The 11,071-nt window shown below is 47.7% G+C and overlaps 1 long non-coding RNA gene across 2 annotated transcripts in view; it reads right to left on the bottom strand.

Annotated features, from left to right (window-relative positions):
• Positions 1–1,607: 1,607 nt before the first annotated feature.
• Positions 1,608–11,071, bottom strand: part of LOC147106992 (uncharacterized) — a 38,621-nt gene continuing 29,157 nt past the window's right edge. For both annotated transcript variants that reach the window (XR_015080999.1, XR_015081000.1), the window contains exons 4-6: positions 10,704–10,848; positions 10,535–10,560; positions 1,608–1,764 (exon numbers count right to left, since the gene is read on the bottom strand). This is a non-coding gene — a long non-coding RNA (uncharacterized LOC147106992). The remainder of the gene's footprint in view (positions 1,765–10,534; positions 10,561–10,703; positions 10,849–11,071) is intronic.

The raw sequence follows: 11,071 nt of genomic DNA, 5'->3' as shown, positions 1-11,071 counted from the left end.
TAAAACTCACTTGGTTTGAGTATAAAGCAAGGCTTTAATCAACTTGTTTCAGAACATGGAAGTCTAGTTGTACTTCACTAGTTCCTGTCTTACAAAATGTCCCTGGGAAAGCTAGGCCCACGCCCGAGTATTTATACTCCTTGGACGGCGCCACCAGCTGGCCGTCCAGCATTATTTTATGAGTAGTTTCTTTATGATGATGAGATTTATAACCGTGCCTTTAGCTTTAACTTTTTTCTATTTTTCCCTGATGTTACCTTAGTCACTGATGCCCTATTACCTTTGTTAAGCGCTCTGTCCCTTCCTGACCCACCCTGCTTATTTTTACTCAAATCACAACTCTGCTCTACAGCCTTGACATTTCTCTTACTGCTTTTGAATTTACCCTTTCCTGATTCCTCCCACCACCCCCCCTCTTCATTGGTTTGAAGCCCTATCTATCACCCTAATTATTCGATTCACTAGGACACTGAACCCAGGCAGGTTTAAGTGGAGCCCATCCCAACGGAACAGCTCCCTCTTCCCCCAGTACTGGTGCCAATGCCCTGTGAATTGGAACCCCTGCCTCCCACACCATTCTTTCAGCCACGCATTTAGCCTTCTAATCTGCTTGTTCCTATACCAATTTGTGTGTGGCTCAGGTAACAATCCAGACATTATTACCTGTGAGATTCTGCATTTTAATTTCTACTCTAGATCCTCAAACTCTCAGCAGGACCTCATTCCTAGTTATGCCTATGTCATTGGTTCACACGTGGACCACGACAACTAGATCCTCCCCCTCCCACTCTACATTCTTCTCCAGCCGTGAGGAGATATCCTTAACCCTGGCACCAGGCAGGCAACACAGCCTTCAGAACTTCGAGTCGCAGCTGCAGAGAACAGTATCTACTCCCAGTGACTATACTGTCCCCAACCACTACAACATTCCTTATCACTCCCCCCACTTGAATGGTCTCCTGTACCACGGTGCCGTGGTCAATTTGCTCATCCACCCTGCAGACTTTGCTCTCCTCCACACAGGCAGCAAGAACCTCGTACCTGTTGGTTAAGGGCAAAGACCGAGACACATGCAATGTCTCTAAGCAGTAGACATAGAGAGAAATAAACAATATTACCCCATTTTTCCTCTGGGTAGAGACATAACCTCCAGTGATCCTTTCGATTCTGACTCTCTACAAATTGTTAAGGAAAGCTCAAGATCTTTATAGGTCTCTAGTCATGCACACAGTCCTTGCTGATCCATTATGGCATGACAAGTGTTATTGTGAACAAGAACCCCAGAAATGAGAGAGTTCCTACAAACATCCAGATGGTCAATCTGTTTATCATCTGGGCATGTAACTAATCATCCTGAGCTCATTGTCCCATTTCTTTATCTCAAGACTGTTTTGTTATTTCTAGCTACAGTACAAATCCACAAGCCATTTATATGTAAAAAGAAAGCAAAAACCTTAATCATATGAGATTAAACCAACTCCTAACCCTATGTATATGTGTATACACGACTAGAGTATCTTACACTTGTGTTCCACCACTCTCATTGTAGCAACCTGCTGCGCAACCTTTGGATGCCTTTTAGATATAATTCTAGCCTTGTGTTAAACTGTAAAGTAGCTTTATTTTTTCTTTGCAAAATGAGAAAATCTACAGAAGTGGGATGTTGTGCAAGATTCACTTTGTGTTTGTGTAAAGAGAAATAAATCGTTTTGCGTTTGATTACCCCTCAGGACAGTGACCCAGAAGGCAGGAGTTCAGACCAATCTGTGAAGAAAAACAAACACAAAGCAACTGTAAAACATTGAACATGAATTCACCGCATGTGACTTGAATGAAAAGGGGTGGTTACTTAGTCTGCTGGCCACAAAAACATCATAGAAAAGTTGTTTTAAAGTGCTTCATTCGCTAATGCATTCGGTGCAACTCAAGCAGCAATCATGAGGCGGTACAAACTGGAACTGGGTGCCCAGCCTGCGACTAGTATGATCCAATTTCAGCCATTGCTAGCTGCATTTTTTTCTTTAATTCTCTCAAATTAAAACTTATAGGTGGCTAAATTGGATAGTCCCCAAAAATGGGCATGGTGATTGCAATGTGCGATTACCCCATGTCCGTTCAATATAATGCAGACAGCCTCCAACTTCGTCATCATGATCATGATTGCTGTGTGCAGCCAATGCTAACCACACCATTCATTGGCTGCACATATCAGCAGGGGGCCCAATATCGTTACTTGTTAGCACTACTTAAAGCTAGCCTGCACCTTTTAAAGGGAAGGTGCATTGTGGCTGTTGCAGGTGCTGACATAATTCGGAATAGCGCTGTGCTACAAAGAACAATGGCTGACCATGGGAGAGAGCATGCACCAAGGTTTTTCGATGCTGCACTGGAGGTCTTGGTGGAGGAGGTGAAAATGAAGAAAGATGTCCTGTGTCCGCAGGGGGCAAGGAGGCCCTCCAGACACATGATGTGACGGCAGCGGGAACAGATAGCTACGGAGGTAAATGTCAGGAGTTTAGCCTGAGGACCTGGATGCAGTGCCGCAGGAAGTTTAATGACCTCACATTAGTGGTCAAGGCCAGTAAATGCATCTTCAAATGCCATATCCTACCATCTATACCATTAGCCGCAGCCACTGCTCAATTCACCACATCCCCATCACACACCTACCAACAATCTCTCTCAATCAGGACTCATACTTATAATTCATATACTTCACCTCAACCTCACGCACTTGGCACTGTTGCAAGCCTCACACTCACAGTTTGCATACACTGCCAGCTATTCAACCATGATACCACATCACCCAAACAGATGGCACAAAACTCACTGACACACTTTCCTATCTCTTGCAGAAGAAGGTGGTGCACAACCGGAGGTAGCAGGAACTACCCAGAGGAGGGGAGGCGAGCCTGCATGTTCTAATCCCCATGGAGGAGACCGTGCTTGCCATTATTGCAAGGGCCATTGCTGAGGTCGTGGCCAGTGGCGGGCTGAATCCATTAAAGATGACGGTATTCTCCTACCTAATCCTTCTTCTCACATCCCTCAGATGAAGACCGAGATGACCAGCTGCATCAACAGCAACAACACCAGCAGCAGGAAGAGCACCAGCAGGAGCAGCAATAGCCTGCTCCTCACAGACCTGCTGCTCCCAAGGAGAGAGGGGATGAGCAGAGAGGTGCAGCTCGCTGGAGGCGATACCCGCAACACAGGGTGTACAGGCAGAGGACCAGCTTTCTGGACATGTCGGAACACCAGTGTCTCAGGAGGCTCAGGGTTTCACGTCAGGTGGTGACAGGCATTTGCAGCTTGCTGGAAGAAGACCTGCTGCCAAGTGGACCTGGTGGCCACGCTTTACCAGTGGCTGTCAAAGTCACCACTGCCCTCAACGTCTTTGCCTCTGGCTCTTTCCAGGGATCTTCCAGAGACATTTGCAGGATCTCGCAGACGGCCACCCAGAAATGCTTAACACAGGTGGCTGATGCCATGTTTGCCAGGGCAGGCAATTATGTACACTTTGCCACCGAAGATGCCAGTCAGAATGAGCGGCGCTCAGGTTTGCAGCTCTGGCTGGCTTCCCACAGGTGCAGGGCTTCATTGACTGCACTCGTGGCAATTAAGGCACCCGCAGATCACCCAGGAGTGTTCGTCAACCGCAAGGGCTTCCACTCCATCAATGTACAGCTGGTGTGCAATCACAAAAAGATGATTATGCAAGAGTGAGCAAGATTCCCAGGCAGTTGCCATAACGCCTTCATCCTGCGCCAGTCCACCCTCCCTGATCTATTCGCACCTCGAAGCAGACGTACCAGCTGGTTGCATGGAGACAAGGGATATGCACTTAAAACGTGGTTGATGACACCCATGAGGAACCCAACCAATGAGGCGTCCGAGGTTCAGCATCTGCGTCCAGCTGAGCAGAGTTTGGAGTATCCTGCAGCCTCTGACGCAGACTCTCCACAGCTGTCCCTGTCTCCACCATTTGCTCTTGCTCACTTGTGATGTGTGAGTCACCAGGTGAAAACCCAACTATCTTCCTTACCGGTCCCACCGAAGTATGAGTATCTGAGCTGGTGCATGGTCTGCAAGAGTACTTAAATGGTGCACCCTCAGAGAGAGTGACCTCCTCTGAGGAGTCATCGTTGTCCTTCTGCACCACCTCCTGAGGGATATTTGAATGCCCTGTGACAAATTAAAGACATGAATTAGAACTGTCAAGTTAAGAATGTTTTAAGTGATCATTATGCACATGATCATATTTCACTCGCTGCTGACATCAAGTCAACATGAGTGAGTGTTGTGTGCCATGTGGCTGTGAGATATTTAATTCTGTCATCAGGTAGTTGTGAGGCCTCAATCTCCCCATCTCCGATGGCCAGGCACATCAAGACTCCGCTGATCTCCAGCTCTGCAGATGTTAACTGCGAGATTAATGGAGGACCACCTCTGGTTCTCTGCCTCCCCCTGGTGATCCATGCTCTCTTCACCTGCAAGGAGGGAAAGAAGAGGCCTTTGAGTGAGAGTAATGGAATGTGTTGAACGGATGGATGAACAGCATTTGTTGAGGGTGACTATGAGAGAGGCATGAAATTGCTTAAAGATGAGGGGCAGTGTATCGACAGATGGGGATGTGAGGAAGTACATAGACAGGGATGGGTGCACCTGCAAGGTAAGTTGGGGTGATGTGCTGGAGCAGGCTTCAGAAGGCAAAGTGAGGGGGTTGGCGTGATACACACACAAGGATGTATTTGAATGTGCCACTGTGCTCACCTTTCCTGCCCTGCTTAGGTAATTAAACCACTTTCAGCACTGAATGAGGAGTGTGGCACCACACTCCTGCTGCTCACCTCCGTGTATATGCACTGTCAGCTGTGGCTCAGTGGGTAGCACACTCGCCTCTGAGTCAGAAGGTTGTGGGTTCAAGTCCCACTTCAGGGACTTGAGCACATGAAGCTAGGCTGACACTCCAGTGCAGTGCTGAGGGAGTGCTGCACTGTTGGAGGTGCCGTCTTTTGGATGAGACGGTAAACCGAGGCCCCGTCTGCTTTCTCATGTGGACGTAAAAGATCCCATGACACTATTTTGAAGAAGAGTAGGGGAGTTATCCCCAGTGTCCTGGCCAATATTTATCCCTCAATCAACATAACAAAAACAGATTATCTGGTCATTATCACGTTGCTGTTTGTGGGAGCTTGCTGTGTGCAAATTGGCTGCCACGTTTCCCACATTACAACAGTGACTCTACTTCAAAAGTACTTCATTGACTGTAAAGCGCTTTGAGATGTCCGATGGTCGTGAAAGGCGCTCTATAAATGCAAGTCTTTTTTCATGAGCAACCGCCAGCCACACCTTCTTGCTTTCGCTGGCAGGCTCCTTCTTCTCATCAGTAGGGAACAGTATCGCCCAGTATCGCCCTGCGGGCTCTTGCAGCCCCCAGCAGCACATCAGGGCGGTGTTGTGTCGGTACCCTTCTACCTAGACACAATTTAGGACTCAGAACTCAGAGATTCAAACATGAAGTGCTTTATTGGAAGGAAAGGAAGTTCTGGCAAGTTCCGAACAAAGAGAGCTAAACTTAACCGAGAGAATGCCCAACCATTTATCTCCTGTGACAGCGCCACCACAGGTGGGAGGAGAACACACAATAGAACACACAATACATAACATTTCCTCCCCTCTTAAATGGAAGGTCCACATTATTCCTCAATAGGTAAGTTACTTTCAATACACTCAATTAACCTAGGGTAGAGAGGTAGACTGCCTCAAACCCTGACTTTACCCTGGGGTTTATTCTGCCCCAGTCTTGTGGGTAAATCACTAAGCCTACAGATCCAAGCGTCTTGGAGGCCGCCGCTCTCTGACAGGATACCGGCGGTCATCACTGGCTTCCACAGCAGTAGGCATTGACACAGGCCTGGATGGAGAAGGTGCCTGTGTCAGTTGAAAGTCAGGAGTTTGCACAGGTGGAACAGTCTCTCTGACTTCCTGTGTTGGAGAAGAGCACTGTGGCAAAGGATGCTGGTTTGCGGTATCATTCGGAAACAGTTCAGGCCAACCAGCCGTTGGAGCCTCTGTGGCTGTCTCTGCTCCTAGCAACAGTTGATCTGTGTGTCTTCTCCAGACGACGTCCTCAGCAGTCTCAACCGTGTAAGACACAGGGCCCGTCTGCGCGATCACCGTAGCAGGAACCCATTTCGGTCCAGTGTTGTAGTTTCGAGCTAGGACGTGCTCTCCCGGGTGAAACCGTCTCTCCTTGGCTCTTTTCTCTCTCTTTTCAACTTGAGCTTGTTGTTGATGATGGACAACCTGCTCTGCCCTTGGAGGTTTGAGTAAGTCAAAACTTGTCCGCAACTGCCGCTTCATCATGAGCGAAGCGGGGGAAGTTTTGGTTGTGGCATGCGGCTCGTTCCTGTAGGACAACAGGAAGCTGTTCAGACGTTGGTGGATTGAGCCCTGACCTTGCGATGCCTTCAAGGCGTGCTTCAAAGTTTGCACGAACCTTTCTGCCTGGCCGTTAGTAGAGGGATGATAGGGCGCAGACCTGATGTGTTGGACACCATTCACATGCAGGAAGGTTGCAAACTCCTGCGATACAAATTGTGGACCATTGTCACTTACGAGTTGTTCCGGTGAGCCATAACGGCTGAACATCTCACCAAGTTTCTCAATTGTTTTCTCTGCCGTGGTAGACCTCATCACAGCAACCTCCGGCCACTTGCTACGAGCGTCCACAACCACCATAAACATCTTCCCTTCGAAAGGACCGGCGAAGTCCACATGTACTCGCTGCCACACTTCTGCAGGCCAATCCCAGGGGTGTAGGGTTGCCAGCTGTGGAACATTCCGGACCCTTTGACATGGGGAACATGTTTTGGCTTTCTCCTCAATATTCCCATCGAGACCTGGCCACCAGAAGTAGCTTCTTGCCATTTCCTTCATCCGAACCATCCCACTGTGGCCTGTATGAAGTTGTTGCAGTATAGGTTCCCTCAGAGGTGGCGGAATGATGACACGGCGTCCCCAAAGAAGACAACCTGCCTGGACGGAGAGCTCATTTCTATTTGAAACGTAAGGTTTCAAACTAGGAGAATCTCCTATCGCTCTCCCTCGAATGACATCGTCCATTACCTCAGACAGGACTGGATCGTTGCGGGTGTACCTTCGCACCTGAACTGCAGTGACAGGTGCTCCTTCCACTTGTCTAAAGTAGAAGATGTCTATCTGACGAGGCTCTGGGGGAGTAACAGGCAAGGGTAGCCTCGAGAGACCGTCTGCGTTGCCGTGCAAGTCTGATTTGCGATATTTGATGTCGTATGTGTGTCCTGACAACAGTAAAGCCCACCTTTGCATCCTGCTTGCAGCGAGAGACGGAATTCCGGTGTGGGGCCCGAAGATTGAAGTCAATGGACAGTGGTCTGTCAGGAGTGTGAACCTTCTCCCAAACAGGTACTGATGAAATTTTTGAATTCCAAAAACGATTCCCAAGGCCTCGCGCTCGATCTGCGCATAGTTACTCTCGGCCTTGTTCAAGGTGCGTGATGCGAAGGCGATAGGTTTCTCTTCCCCCGAAGGCATGATGTGGGATATGACTGCTCCCACACCATATGGTGATGTATCACATGCTAGCTGCACGGGTAGCTTTGGGTCGAAGTGTGTCAGGACCTCCGAATTCAGCAATGCTTTCTTTGCTTGGGCGAAAGCTTCGTTGCACAGTTCAGTCCATTTCCATGTTTTGCCTTGACATAGCAACTGATGTAACGGCTTCAGCAATGTTGCTAAGTCTGGAATAAACTTCCCATAGTAGTTAAGTAGCCCCAGAAATGAACGTAACTGGCTCACATTCTGGGGTGCTGGGGCCTCCACGATCGCCTTGACCTTTGGCGGCGCCTTATGCAGGCCAGTAGCGTCAATCACATGCCCCAGGTACTCAACTGAGGACTGAAAGAATTCACATTTGTCTTTACGAACTCTGAGTCTGTACTCTTTCAGTCGTTGTAGTGTCGCATCCAAGTTCAGAAGATGATCCTCCTCATTTGTCCCAGTGACAAGGATGTCGTCCAGGTAGCACTGGACTCCTGGCAGTCCACTCAAAATCTGATCCATTGCCCTTTGGAATAGAGCAGGGGCCGACGTAATTCCAAACGGAAGGCGGTAGTACCTGTATAGCCTCTTGTGTGTCACAATTGTCAGCAGCTCCTTTGATTTGTCATCGACATGCATTTGTAGATAAGCCTGGCATAAGTCTATTTTGCTGAACTTTTGCCCTCCGGCCAGGCCCGTAAAAAGATCATCAATGAGGGGAAGAGGGTACTGTTCCACAGACAGCACCGGGTTAATAGTCACTTTAAAATCCCCGCAGATTCGAACAGATCCATCCTTTTTCAGGACAGGAACAATGGGTGTGGCCCATTTGCTCACGCTCACAGGCTCCAGGACTCCATTCTCGACTAAGGCCTCCAAGTTAGCCTCAACTTTTGGCCTAATTGCATAGGGTACAAGTCGGGCTTTGTGAAACTTCGGCTTGCTGTCAGGTTTAATGTCCAGTCTCACGCTGATCTTTTTCATGCTCCCAAGTTCCCCATTGAAGAGTTCTGCATGTTTGTTTAACACTGCAGTCAGACCTGACTCCCTTTTTGACATCATGCGGACTGTAGGCCAGTCCAGCGTGATTTTCTCTAGCCACGCACGTCCAAGTAGCGATGGGTAATTTCCCTTTACCACATATAGTGGCAGTTTTGCAGTCTGTCCGTTCAATTTAACTGTCACCTCAATGACGCCTCTCATGGCCACAGGTTCGCCGGTATACGTCTTTAGCACAATGTTTGTTGGCTGAAGGGTAAGATGCTTTAGCATTTTGTTGTAGACAGTGTCTGAAACAAGGGACACAGCCGCGCCTGTGTCCACCTCCATCCGCACTGATTGTCCCTCCACCAGTGGTGACACCCAGTAGCCATTTGAACCACCTGCAACCGTCAGTATATGCACCTCTTCCTCCTCAGAGGTGTCGCTCCCCTTTGTTTTGCTTGTTCCATCATACTGCACTGAATGAACACTCTTTTTCCTCTCTTGTCCAAATACAGACATTTTGCTTCCATGCTTCCCAGCTCTGTCTGTTCTTTTTTTTTTACCTCTACAGGCGCGTTCAATGTGACCCTTTTTGCCACAATTTCGGCATTCCAGCTCCGTACACCAGCAGTCATTAGCGTGATGGCCCGTTTTCCCACAACGGTAACATGTGCCGTTCCGCGCACCTTTAGGCTCAGACGACACCTTGTGAACTCTCCCTGTTGAACTCAACTGGTGAGCCTCCTTTTCCGCCATCTCCATGGAGACACTAACTTCAATGGCCTTTTCAAGAGTAAGGTTGTCCTCAGTAAGAAGGCGCTTCAGTGTGGCTGCATTTTGCAGACCACACACAAGTCTGTCTCTAATGGTGTCATTCAGCACCTCCTTGAACTGGCAGTGTTCCGACAACCTTTTTAAAGCAGCAATAAACATCGTCACTGATTACCCCTCCTCTTGATTCCGTTTGTGAAATCTAAATCTCTCAGCAATAACCAGAGGTTTTGGTGAAAAATGTGCTCCAAGAATTTCCACTAGTTGATTATATGTTTTAGTTCCTGGCTTATCTGGCTGCACGAGGCTGCGAAGTAAATTGAAAGTCTTCGGACCAATTACACTCAAAAAGGTAGGCACGACCTTTTCATTTGCCACCGCATTCGCCAATACAAAATAGTCAAAACGTTCCGTATATGCGCTCCATTGCTCCACATTTTCATCAAAATCACCGATGTTTCCTAATATAGTAGCCATTTCACGTTTCAAATTAAATTTTCTGTTTACTCACTGCACCCGTAACGTACGCAGATTCATCCGCTCCTCGTTGCCACTTGTTGTGTCGGTACCTTTCTACCTAGACACAATTTAGGACTCAGAACTCAGAGATTCAAACATGAAGTGCTTTATTGGAAGGAAAGGAAGTTCTGGCAAGTTCCGAACAAAGAGAGCTAAATTTAACCGAGAGAATACCCAACCATTTATCTCCTGTGACAGCGCCACCACAGGTGGGAGGAGAACACACAATAGAACACACAATACATAACAGGCGGCATCGCTAAAGCGAGGTGCAGACTTGGGATGTTGGGACTCCATTGTGACAGTTCCTTCTTTTGTTCGCCCACCTCCAGAATCCATCAAATGTCATGTATGCAGTGTCCCTTTTAAATACTGGAGTGGAAATCGACTCATGCAGCTGGTCATCATGCCACTCAACCTAATTGATCGGGAATGCCAGAAGTCAGATGCAAATGCAGAGGCTGGGTTAAAAAGCCACTGACGGACACGCTGCACTTATTTCTGGGTTCCCTGCGCGCTACCGGACCCCCCTGCTCCCAGTGCGTCGGCAGGTAAAATTCCCCCCTCCGAGACTGCAGGGTTGCAAGTCAAATGCAAAACTGCAGATGCAAAGTGTAAAATGTACTTACTTTGGAAATGGCAAAAACAACATGGTGGGCAAACATGAGCTACTCACCATGGCACTATCAGCGATGGGGATACCTGAATAACAGATGTTACAACATTACTTATTAAAAGTAATAGAAGCAGGCTGTACCTCCAGGCATACTAAGTATCACAAAATACTATTTGTGAAAACAATAAGAAGGCATAATAAACAGGAAATCTCAAAAGTAGTTAGTTACCTGTCGATCTCCTGTGGCATGGCATGCAGGCAATCAAGACCAATTGTGGTATTCAGGTGAAGCTGATACCTAGCTTAAGCCATCTGAGTTATGAGGAGGGTTTGAATAACTTGGGATTGGGGATTGTTGTGTGCTACCGGGGTACCTAAAGAGAGTGGAAGAAAGAAATTATTTGAAAAATGGTGACAATTTTCTTTTTTTTTAATGTTAGCATTAGAAACACAAATGAATGTATATTCTCTGAACAAAACGAACAGTCTGTTTGACATTTAACAAGAGCACAATTTTGAAGGATGAACCTTGCATTGTAGCACAACACTTCATTAAAAAAACACTAGCGAGTCTCCAAAAACATCCCGCACAGTGAG

The sequence above is a fragment of the Somniosus microcephalus genome, chromosome 15 (assembly GCF_052327205.1).
Source record: "Somniosus microcephalus isolate GS21.2 chromosome 15, FLI_Smic_1.0, whole genome shotgun sequence".
NCBI lineage: Eukaryota > Metazoa > Chordata > Chondrichthyes > Squaliformes > Somniosidae > Somniosus > Somniosus microcephalus.
This window is presented reverse-complemented; position numbering and strand designations above follow the sequence as displayed.